Source organism: Anabrus simplex, chromosome 3 (genome assembly GCF_040414725.1).
Source record: "Anabrus simplex isolate iqAnaSimp1 chromosome 3, ASM4041472v1, whole genome shotgun sequence".
In the NCBI taxonomy this organism is placed as follows: domain Eukaryota; kingdom Metazoa; phylum Arthropoda; class Insecta; order Orthoptera; family Tettigoniidae; genus Anabrus; species Anabrus simplex.
In genome coordinates, this window is record NC_090267.1 from 350,566,572 (window position 1) to 350,576,550 (window position 9,979).

Below are 9,979 nucleotides of genomic sequence, written 5' to 3' on the forward strand. Positions count from 1 at the left end.
ATTTTAAAATGATATGCATATCGAAACCTTCCCCGGGATGAGTATACTCTAAATAAAATTTTGTTGAGATCCATCCAGCCGTTTCGACGTGATGGTGGAAAAACCATTCTGGTTTTCCTATAAACCCCCCGTGTATTCAAAGATTTTAAAATGATATGCATATCAAAACCTTCCCCGGGAGGAGTATACTCTACATATGAAGTTTGGTTGAGATCTATCCAGCCGTTTCGACGTGATGGTGGATAAACTATTCTGGTTTTCCTATAAACCCCCGTGTATTCAAAGATTTTAAAATGATATGCATATCGAAACCTTCCCCGGGAGGAGTATACTCTAAATATGAAGTTTGGTTGAGATCTATCCAGCTGTTTCGACGTGATGGTGGAAAAACCATTCTGGTTTTCTTATCAACCCCCGTGTAATCAAAGATTTTAAAATGATATGCATATCGAAACCTTCCCCGGGATGAGTATACTCTAAATATGAAATTTTGTTGAGATCTATCCAGCCGTTTCGACGTGATGGTGGAAAAACCATTCTGGTTTTCCTATAAACCCCCCGTGTATTCAATGATTTTAAAATGATATGCGTATCGAAACCTTCCCCGGGAGGAGTATACTCTAAATATGAAGTTTGGTTGAGATCTACCCAGCCGCTTCGACGTGATGGTGGAAAAACCATTCTGGTTTTCCTATAAACCCCCCGTGTATTCAAAGATTTTAAAATAATATGCATATCGAAACCTTCCCCGGGATGAGTATACTCTAAATATGGAGTTTGGTTGAGATCTATCCAGTCGTTTCGACGTGATGGTGGAAAAACCGTTCTGATTTTCCTATAAACCCCCGTGTATTCAATGATTTTAAAATGATATGCATATCGAAACCTTCCCCGGGATGAGTATACTCTAAATATGAAATTTGGTTGAGATCTATCCAGCCGTTTCGACGTGATGGTGGAAAATCCATTCTGGTTTTCCTATAAACCCCCCGTGTATTCAAATATTTTAAAATGATATGCATATCGAAACCTTCCCCGGGAGGAGTATACTCTAAATATGAAGTTTGCTTGAGATCTATCCAGCCGTTTCGACGTGATAGTAGAAAAACTATTCTGGTTTTCTTATAAACCCCCCGTGTATTCAAAGATTTTAAAATGATATGCGTATCTAAACCTTCCCCGGGATGAGTATACTCTAAATATGAAGTTTGGTTGAGATCTATCCAGCAGTTTCGACGTGATGGTGGAACAGACAAACAGACAAACAGACAAACAGACAAACAGAAACGAACAACTTTATTTATAAGATTATTTTTATACCACTCCCCTCGCCCCCTGCCAAAAGGGTGCTAGGGGTGTCTTACCCTCACGCGGTTTGTCTCCTGATACTAATTGATAAGTGTACCACGTTTGGTGAAATTGCTCCAGTGGTTTAGGAGGAGATGTGTCATATACACACCCACACCCACACACCCACGCACACACATACATCAATTTTTATATATAGTAAGAAGAAGAAGATAATATTTTTATATGTAGTTTTTCGATTAATTTTATATCTCACCCCCTTCGCTCCCCACTTGGATTTGCAAAAAATCCGGAGTAATACTATTCATCTCAGAGACCCTGAAATCTATGGATTCGAAACTGTTTTTAATTATTTCTATATCTCACCCCACCCCCCCACCCTTTGCTCCCAACCTAAAAGGGGGCTGGATTTTAAAAAAATTCTAGAGTATCACTTTTCAACTCAGCGACCCCGAAAACTATGAATTCGACACTATTCTCGATTATTATTGTAACTACCACCCCCCTGACCCTCTCCCTTAAGGGCGCTAGGGATGGCTTACCCCCCACAGTGATCGTCTCCCGATAGTAAGTGATTCGTGTACCAAGTTTGGTTGAAATTGCTCCAGTGGTTTAGTTGGAGATGTGTCATTTACACACACACTTCCATTTCTATATATAGTAAGATTTTTACACTCGTTCTTCACCCCCTTTCCATCCCCGCCCAAAGGAGTCCTATGAGTGCCTTACACAACAGTATATTTTTTTCCCAGATATTAAGTCTTATTTGTACCTATTTTGGTTGACAGCTATGCCCAAACGTACATGCATAATCTCACTGCTCTAGAATCCTGGAGCTGACGTTGCCATGGTTACGGCAGTTCATTTCTTTATCCGATTCCTAGAGCAGGGGTAGTGTGGTGCCAATATCTCCGTAACGGTTGGTTTTAGGGCCTTAAAACATGGTTTTCGGGCCCGTAGGGCTTACCGAGTTTTGTTCTTTGCGTCAAGAGGATTAAATTGAGCTTTGTCTCGTCCTTATACGACAAATTCGATATTTTGCCTATAATAGTATAAGAGAAAATGGAGGAAAACCGTTTTTCCTATAAAACCCCCGTCTTTTCAAAGATTTTAAAATGATATGCATATCGAAACCTTCCCCGGGGTCAGTATACTCTAAATATGAAGTTTGGTTGAGATCTATCCAGCCGTTTCGACGTGATGGTGGAACAGACAAACAGACAGACAAACAGACAAACAGAAACAATTTTATTTATATAGATATATATAAAATAACTTGTCCTGACTGACTGACTGATTCATCATCGCCGAGCCAAAACTACTGGACATAAAGAAATGAAATTTTGTAGATACATTCATATTAAGATGTAGGTGCTCGCTAAGACAGGATTTTTGGATATTCCGTCGCTAAGGGGGTGAAAAGGGGGTTGAAATTTTAAAATGAGTGTATCTATATCTCAAAACTTTAAAAGTTTACAGATGTAAAAATTGGTATTTAAGATCTTCTTTAAAAATAAGGAAACACGTATTTTTTGTTTTCAGAAAATCCCAATAGGAGGGGTGAAAAAGGGTGAAAAAGGGGTTGAATGCCTTTAATCAGGATACCGGTTCTTATATCTCAGAAACTGAAGATATTACAGACCTGAAAATTGGTACACTTGATCACTTTTAAAAATAAAGAAACACGTATTTTTTGTTTTTGGAAAATCCAATTAATGGGAGGGGTAAAGGGGGGTGAATTATTAAAATGAGTGTATCAATATCTCAAAACTTTGAAAGTTTACAGATGTAAAAATTGGTATTTAGAATTTCCATTATAAATAAAGAAACGCGTATTTTTTTGTTTTCGGAAAATCCCAATAGAAGGGGTGAAAAGGGGTGAAAAATGGGTTGAATGCCTTTAATGATGATACTAATATCTCAGAAACTGAAAATATTACAGACCTGAAAATTGGTGTTTGGGATCTCCTTTAAAAATAAAGAAACACGTATTCTTTTGTTTTTGGAAAATCCAATTAATGGGGGTGTTAAAATGGGGTGAATTTTGAAAATGAGTGTATCTATATCTCAAAACTTTTAAAATGTATAGATGTAAAAATTAGAATCTCCTTTAAAAATAAAGAAATACGTAATTTTTTGTTTTCGGAAAATCCCAATAGGAAGGGTGGAAAAGGGTGAAAATGGGTTGAATGCCTTTAATGAGGCTACTTATATTTCAGAACCTGAAGATATTACAGACCTAAAAATTGGTATTTGGGATCTACTTTTAAAAGAAAGAAACAGGTATTTTTTTCGTTTTTGGAAAATCCAAATAATGGGGGGTGAAATGGGGGATGAATTTTTAAAATGAGTGTGTCTACATCTTAAAACTTGAAACGTTTACAGATGTAAAAATTGGTATTTAGAATCTCCTTTAAAAATAAATAACATGTATTTTTTTGTTTTCCGAAAATCCTAATAGGAGGGGTGAAAAGGGGTTGAATGCCTTTAATGAGGATACTTATATCTCAGAAACTGAAGATATTACAGACCTGAAAAAAGGTATTTGGGATCTCTTTTAAAAATAAAGAAACATGTACTTTTTGTTTTTGGAAAATCCAAATAGTGGAGGGTTGAAAGGGGGGTGAATTTTTAAAATGAGTGTATCTATATCTCAAAACTGTAAAAGTTTACAGATGTAAAAATTGGTACTTAGAATCTACTTTCAAAATAAAGAAACACGCATTTTTTGTTTTCGGAAAATCCCAATAGGCGGGGTGAAAAGGGGTGAAAAATAGTTTAATGCCTTTGATAAGGATCCTTATATCTCAGAAACTGAAGATGTTACAGACCTGAAAATCGGTATTTGGGATCTCCTTTATAAATAAAGAAACATGTAATTTTTGTTTTTCGAAAATCCAAATTTGGGGGGGGGTTAAAGGGGTGGTGTATTTTAAAACTTCTCAAAACTTCAAAAGTTTGCAGATGTAAAAACTGATATTTAGAATCTCCTTTAAAAATAAAGGAACACTTTTTTTCGGAAAATCCCAAGAGGATGGGTGAAAAGTGTGAATAAGAGGTTGAATGTCTTTAATGAGGATACTTATATCTCAGAAACTGAAGATATTACAGACCAGTTAGTATATGGAATCTCCTTTAAAAATGCAGAAACATTTATTTTTTTGTTTTTGGAAAATCTAATTAATGGGGTTAAACAAGAGTGACAAATTGGGGTGAATTTTTAGAAAGACTATATCTAGAGTATATCACAGAAACGTAAAATGTTGCAGACGTAAAAATTGGTATTTGGAATCTTCTGTTAAAGTAAAGAAACAGGTATTCTCGGAAAATCCAATGAAGGTTGGGGGGGGGGGGAGAAAATTGAAAAATGCAATGAATTAATTGTATGAAGATACTTACATCTAATAAAAACTAAAGTTGTTACAGACGTGAAAATTGGTATTTAGATCATCTTTAAAAATAATACGACGCGTTTTTTTGGGGGGGGGGGGAGGAGAATCATTTTTGGGGGCGAGTGTGAAAAGGAGTTGAATTCGTTTCATGAGGACACATATCTCAAAAACTGAAGATAATCGGTATTTAGAAGATCCTTTACTATTAAAGAAACAAGCATTTTTGCCGGAAAATTCACTTAAGGGGGGCGGGGAGTGTGAAAGTAAGCAAAAAAAGTGAATTATATTTATGGGAATACTTATATCTCAAACTGAAGGTAACATACGTGAACATTGGTATTTGGAATCTCCTTTAAACATAAAGGAACACGTTTTCTTTTTTGTGGGGGGAGGGAGGTAAATGAACTTAACCGCGGTGGGGTGAAAACGGAGGTGAGACCAATTGATTTTACTGTTCCTAATGTACTTATAAGGAGCCTCCGTGGCTCAGGCGGCAGCGCGCTGGCTTCTCAGCGCTGGGTTTCGTGGTTCAAATTCCGGTCACTCCATGTGAGATTTGTGCTGGACAAAGCGGAGGCGGGACAGGTTTTTCTCCGGGTACTCCGGTTTTCCCCGACATCATTCATCCCAGCAACACTCTCCAATATCATTTCATTTCATTTGTCATTCATTTAATCATTTCCCCAGTGGAGTGCGACAGGCTTCGGCAGGGCTTATTCATTCCATTCCTGACCCGGTTGAATGATTGGAAACAGGCTGTGGATTTTCAATGTACTTATTCTGATCATAAACCGATCATTTTTAATCTCTGCTGGGTTCGTTTTCAAGAGCCATCTTTTCCTTTGGAGAACCTTCTTAGATTACAGTAGATTCTTCTGGCATATAAACAAAAAATTAAACATATTTGAAATAAACGATAGATATATGATTGACCGTGCAATTGTTCACCTCTGTAATAAGGTCAATAATGCACGGAAGTATGTCATTCGTATCGCCAGAAGTCCTGCGCACTTGCCTACGGGTGACAATGGTGCTGGTCATACTGTCATCAATGACAACGGCAGCAGACGTAATTTACCGCCAAGTAGAGGTTCAGTACCGCCAAGGCACCCAAGACGACACCATGCCGGATCTCCTCAAGGATTTGATCCACATTAAAAATGCTTATAGGAAAAGATGGCAAAGATTTAGGGACCCAACTGACCGGGTGGAATACCTGGACCTATCCCGGGAAGTACGAAATCGATTGCTGCAGAAAAGATTGAAAAATGGGAGGAACGTTGCCGTAATCTCTCAGAAAAACCAGTCAGATAGCGAATATCGGTGGGTTATATATAAAACGATAAGCATCCAATTATAAATTTCAGTATAATACCGTAGCGAAGCACGGGTATCTTGCTAGTATTAGTATAGATAGTATAGATAACCGTATCTTAGGTGCTATATTGGTGTGGTGCGTTTCATTTACTACGATTTCTTATGCGCAGATTGTTTTTGTTTCAAGAGTATACACTCATCACTTACACGCCAGAACATTGAGTGTTGACGGACTGACAGATTGGCGCCTTCCGTCAGAATCCAAAGGAAGTTTTTGAAGCAGGCCTTGATTTTATCCAGACTTCTATCTGCTACTATTTTTAACGTTTTTCTTAGGCTTGAAGCTATACTCATGTGCAATGCACATGTTATTCAGGTATCTTTTATCGTTTTTGTACTCTGGCGTTGCGTTGGGACGTCCAAAGCGAAGACCAGTACTCTGACCAATCAACCTAGGAGCCGGACAATCATTCTATCCGACTCAAAAGCTAAAGTCGGGCTAAGTGGCTCAGACGGTTAAGGCGTTGGCCTTCTGACCCCAACTTGGCAGGTTCGATCCTGGTTCAGTGCGGTGGTATTTGAAGGTACTCAAATACGCCAGACTCGTGTCGGTATATTTACTGGCATATAAGAACTTATGTGGGACAAAATTCCGGTACCTCGGCGTCTCCGAAAGTCGTAAAAGTAGTTGGTGAGACTTAAAACCAATAGCATTGTTATTATTATTATTATTATTATTATTATTATTATTATTATTATTATTATTAGCCTTACGTCGCACCGACACAGATAGATCTTATCGCGACAAAGGGATAGGAAAGGGCTAGTAGTGGAAAGAAAGCGGGCGTGACGTTAATTAAGATATAGCCCGAGCATTTGCGTTGTGTGAAAATGGGAAACCACAGACAACCATCTTCAGTGCTGCTCACTGCTGTGTGCCCCTAACAGCACGGCCAGCTCGCCTGGAATTATTATTATTATTATTATTATTATTATTATTATTATTATTGGTAATATTTAAAAATATTTTCCTAACTAACGTTTCGACATTTTGTAGTATGTTCGCTTCATTAACTAAATAGGCAGATAGACAGACAAATAGCTAGGAGATACACTTGTCATAAAATAAGACTAACGTATTGCAAAACAAGCAAGCTTTTAGTTTTTACGTGAGCAGAGTACATTCAGGTCAACGTGGAATCCGAACCACAAGGACGTAACTTTTCATTTCAGAAATACCACATGCTTGGCTGGAATTCGAACTGCAGCGTCCTTGGTGAAGAGCCGGAAATGATGCCACTCGGCTGTCTAGCCCCTTTTACATAGTACCTATTGACTATTATATGATAGTAGGCAGTTCCTTATACATAGACTGTGTGAAATCTTTCTAATGGTATGTGTATATGCAATTTGATATATGAACTTGCGTGGCAGCTACTGGATGACCACAATTATATCACCAAGTTAGCTAACCTTGCTGTTCGGATCGCGTAGCTGTGAGCTTGTATTCGGGAAATGGTGAGTTCGAATCCCACCGTCGGAAGCCCTGATGAAGGTTTCCTATTTTCCCACCAGGCAAATCTTGGGGCTGTGCTTTCATTAATGCCACGGCCGCTATCTTCCCAAACCCTACCGTTTCCTATTCTTTTCCACATTTGATCTGTTAGTGCGGCGTTCAACCACTAGCAGCAACGCGCAGTTATAACGTAAATTAGATTTTCAGGCCCCAAAAAAATCATAAATCCTCTCATTTAAAAATATGAAGCAAGGTAATATTTTGTACTTATCAGTTCAGAACTTCCGACGGTAATACTGAATATTGCGATAGAGCGCCTGTTAAAATGCTATACATGGGTCTGGCAAGTGTCTTTCTCCTACGCAATGTTGTCATTCCTCGAAAAGGTACACAGCACGGTCTGAGGTCTCAGCTTGGAATTCCGATGATAAATTGAAGAAAGGTTGTAAAAGTCTTCAACAAAGCGATACAAGACACATCCCACAGTTATGTGGCTATATTTTATACGATTATTGCAAAATGTCAAGGATGCCAGCCCACAGCTATGGCAATGTTTTTTGAGAGGCTTGTCGTGAAGGTCCATGGCAGCGGAAACTCAGTTTAATTCAATTAACGCACTTTTTTTTGCGCACTGGCAGGTTCTTGGAGATGATAAAAATATCTTTTAAAATCGCAAACATTCCAACAGTTCAGTTCGATCTTACGAGCCTTAATGCAAACAACAGGGAAACTCATTAATCGTAATGCATTCTGACTCTGATATTTTTCTTTGCAAATTTTTTGTCAGTTTGCTTTTTGTCGCCCCGACGCAGATAGGTCTTATGGCGACGATGGGATAGGAAATTGCTTGGAGTGTGGAAGGAAGGGACCTTGGCCTTAATTTAGGTACAGCCTCAGCATTTGTCTGATTTGAAAATGTCAAACCATGGAAAACCATCTTCAGGGCTGTCGAAGGTGCGGTTCCAACGGTCCAGACAAAGGAGGGATTGAATGGGTGACTAAATTTGTAGACAGTAGAACTCGGAGAATTATTAATTGTTATTAAGGGAAGTTGAGGGGGAGTCCACATGGCTGTACTTTTGGGCCTGTTATGGTTTCGTATGTATATAAATGATATGAGTATAGAAATGGAATCACAGATACGGCTTTTTGCGGATGATGTCATACTGTATGAAGTAATACATAAGTCACTGGATTGCCTGCAACTGCAAGAAGATCTGCACAACGTTGTGAGATGGATGGCAGACAACTGTATCATGGTAAACGGGGTTTAATGTCAAGTTGCATGTTTCAATAAGAGGAAAAGTCCTCTCATTTTTAATTACTGTGTTGATGGGGTGAAAGTACTTTATGGGGATATCTGCAAGTACCTAGGTTTTAATATTAGAATAACTTAATTGGGATAATAGCATAAACGGGATTGCAAATGAAGATTACGGATCTCTTCTTACGGTTATGAAGATATTTAGGGGTTGTAGTAAAGATGTAAAAGTCACTTTTAAGACACTAGTTAGAGTATGGTTCTAGTGCATAGAATCCTTTGTACGATTGCTTAATTCAGAACAAGAAATATCCAAAAATGAAAGAAGCAGCACTATCTATTCTGGGTGATTTTTGATAAGGCCAACGGCCATTCCATGTTGAATACACCGGTTATCGTACGATCACCGCAGTTAAGCAACCTTGGGCGTGGTCAGTACTTGGATGGGTGACCGCTTGGGAATACCACGTGCCGTTGGCTCAACTCACTTTTCCTGCCTCTTACCCGGAGGCCCCGAGTTCGATTCCCGGCCAGGTCAGGGATTTTTACCTGGACCTGAGGGCTGGTTCGAGGTCCACTCAGCCTACGTGATTAGAATTGAGGAGCTATCTGACGTGAGATAGCGGCCCCGGTCTAGAAAGCCAAGAATAACGGCCGAGAGGATTCGTCGTGGTGACCACACGACACCCCATAATCTGCAGGCGTTCGGGCTGAGCAGCGGTCACTTGGTAGGCCAAGGCCCTTCAAGGGCTGTAATGCCATGGGGTTTGGTTTGGATTTTCGATAAGAGTAGTGTTACGAAATGTTGCAAACTTTACACTGGGAAGACTGGGGAGTAAGGAGATGACCTGTTCGAATAAGTCTTACGTTCCGAGCTGTCAGTGGAGATATGGCGTGAAGTAACATTTGTAGACGAATATGCTAGAGTGGGGTTTTCTAAATGAAGAAATACCATAATATGAGGATAAAATTAAAATTCGAGATGAAACATGGTTGCAAATATTCGTTCATAGAAAGGGAATTAGGAACTGGCATAATTTACCATGGGAGACGTTCAATATATTTTCAGCATTTTTGAAATCATTTATAAAGCTTTAGGTAAACAACTGATAGGAAATCTACCATCTCAGCGTCAGCCATAATGCAGATCAATCGTGATTGATTGGTTTGATTGATTGAATGAAG

General features: G+C 38.9%; 1 non-coding gene across 1 annotated transcript; it reads left to right on the forward strand.

Annotated features, from left to right (window-relative positions):
- Positions 1-9,155: 9,155 nt before the first annotated feature.
- LOC136867510 (5S ribosomal RNA) lies at positions 9,156-9,274 on the forward strand. The gene has a single exon (XR_010859709.2). It is a non-coding gene; the product is annotated as a 5S ribosomal RNA (ribosomal RNA).
- Positions 9,275-9,979: the final 705 nt, after the last annotated feature.